Below are 2,500 nucleotides of genomic sequence, written 5' to 3'. Positions count from 1 at the left end.
CCCACAAACACCCACACATGTCCTACACAGGGGTGCAACCAACACCACCACACTGCCTTGTCTCACAGCATATAAGCAATGGCAGGAATGAAAGACACAGGCCTGCCACTCCCTTGCCACACCCACGCAACCGGCGCACCACCTCCCCTGAGAGAAAGGTGCATCCTGACGTGACACATCTCAGGGTGCCTCAGGCGTCCACTTACCATCATCACTATGAACGAACCTCGTCCCCTCCCCCGTCATACACCATCCCTTAACCTAACCTATGTTGCACCTTAACCTAACCTATGTTGCGCCTTAACCTAACCTATGTTGCGCCTTAACCTAACCTACGTTGCGCCTTAACCTAACCTACGTTGCGCCTTAACCTAACCTACGTTGCGCCTTAACCTAACCTACGTTGCGCCTTAACCTAACCTACGTTGCGCCTTAACCTAACCTACGTTGCGCCTTAACCTAACCTACGTTGCGCCTTAACCTAACCTACGTTGCGCCTTAACCTAACCTACGTTGCGCCCTAACCTAACCTACGTTGCGCCCTAACCTAACCTACGTTGCGCCCTAACCTAACCTACGTTGGGCCCTAACCTAACCTACGTTGGGCCCTAACCTAACCTACGTTGGGCCCTAACCTAACCTACGTTGGGCCCTAACCTAACCTACGTTGGGCCCTAACCTAACCCACGTTGAGCCCTAACCTAACCCACGTTGGGCCCTAACCTAACCCACGTTGGGCCCTAACCTAACCCACGTTGGGCCCTAACCTAACCCACGTTGGGCCCTAACCTAACCCACGTTGGGCCCTAACCTAACCCACGTTGGGCCCCAACCTAACCCACGTTGGGCCCCAACCTAACCCACGTTGGGCCCCAACCTAACCCACGTTGGGCCCTAACCTAACCCACGTTGGGCCCTAACCTAACCCACGTTGGGCCCTAACCTAACCCACGTTGCGCCTTAACGTGCCCTGTAATTGTTTGTTATATGAATCTAGAAATTCGTGTAGCGTTGCCTAATCGCAACCCTCTCAACATAGTTCGCTGCGCGCACACTCTGGTGTCCTGCGTATTGAATCATGTTACGGTGCCTACCCTCACAACATCTAGCGAGTGTTGCGTACGTTCCACATGGTCCCGCTATCCACTGTAATGTGGCGTGTCGTGACTCATAACATCCAGGCATGCAAGACCCATTGAATTCGCAAATGTAGATGGACGTCTACGTTTGCTGCCCAAGTTACGCAAATGAACTGGAAATCCGTTGTTGCGCGGTTGTTCGCGCTGGAGGTGAATCGTTGATATCGACGATCGGTACAGGTATTAACCGGTTGCTTCAGCGTCACCCGTCATACCCACGAACGTGAGTGGGCATGTGGGTATGAAGCGATACGCGGCGGTGGCTGGGTGGGACCGTCCCCGGCCGGTGAGGGGGGGGCGCCCGGCGTGCTGGCCGCGCGCTGCGTGGGCGCACGCGCGGCAGCCGGCTGGTGGGGGCGCCCAGTGGCAGGCGCGCCGGCTGACGGACGCGGCAGGCGGCGCATCTGCGTGCCGGCGCACCCAGCGCGCGGCGCCGTGCGGCCAAAGTGGGTCCTCCCGGGCCCGTTGCGAAGCGCGGTGGACATCTGCAGTGTGCTGGTCCGATTGAGGACCGTGTGCGTTGAGGATGCGCCGCCGCCCGGCACTCGGCGCCGCGACGCCGTCTGCTGCTCGGTCGCCCCCGCGGTTCTCGCAGGTGGTTTGTATCGCAGCTGTGCGGATGTGTTGGCGCGTGCGCTGTGCTGGGAGAGTTCGCTTTGGCACCCAAGTGGGGCTCTGCCCCTCTGTGGCGCTGGCGTTGGAGCTGCCCGGTCACTGTTTGTGGCCGCGTGTTGTCTCCCGCCGGCAACACCACGACAGCACGCTCCCGGGCCTCTGTCGGCAGCGGCAAGCTCAGTTGGGAGCACGGGTGGTCGCACTGAAAGCGTCTACTCGCCTATCTCCGGGCGATTGCGCCTCTCTCGAACCCGACCAAGTACTTAGGACGGCGCTGCGCGCCGCCGGGACCTGAGAGGGTTTCGAGGTGTATCGTGCAGGGGAGCCCAGCCTCCTCCTGTTTGCAGAATAATTGAGCGGACGCTTGCGTGTTCGCGCGGGCCTCCGGGACACACTCCCGGGCGGCCGGCTGCTCAGCTCTAGTTGACGCAGCTCCCTGGTTGATCCTGCCAGTAGTCATATGCTTGTCTCAAAGATTAAGCCATGCATGTCTCAGTACAAGCCGCATTAAGGTGAAACCGCGAATGGCTCATTAAATCAGTTATGGTTCCTTAGATCGTACCCACGTTACTTGGATAACTGTGGTAATTCTAGAGCTAATACATGCAAACAGAGTCCCGACCAGAGATGGAAGGGACGCTTTTATTAGATCAAAACCAATCGGTCGGCTCGTCCGGTCCGTTTGCCTTGGTGACTCTGAATAACTTTGGGCTGATCGCACGGTCTTCGTACCGGCGACGCATCTT

General features: G+C 58.2%; 1 non-coding gene across 1 annotated transcript in view; it reads left to right on the top strand.

Moving 5' to 3' along the window:
- The first annotated feature begins 2,187 nt into the window (after positions 1-2,187).
- The window catches only part of LOC126196867 (small subunit ribosomal RNA), a 1,909-nt gene continuing 1,596 nt past the window's right edge, over positions 2,188-2,500 (top strand). The window contains exon 1 of the ribosomal RNA XR_007539297.1: positions 2,188-2,500. This exon is cut by the window's right edge and continues 1,596 nt beyond it. This is a non-coding gene — a ribosomal RNA (small subunit ribosomal RNA).

Source organism: Schistocerca nitens, chromosome 7 (assembly GCF_023898315.1).
Source record: "Schistocerca nitens isolate TAMUIC-IGC-003100 chromosome 7, iqSchNite1.1, whole genome shotgun sequence".
Taxonomy (NCBI): Eukaryota; Metazoa; Arthropoda; class Insecta; order Orthoptera; family Acrididae; genus Schistocerca; species Schistocerca nitens.
This window is presented reverse-complemented; position numbering and strand designations above follow the sequence as displayed.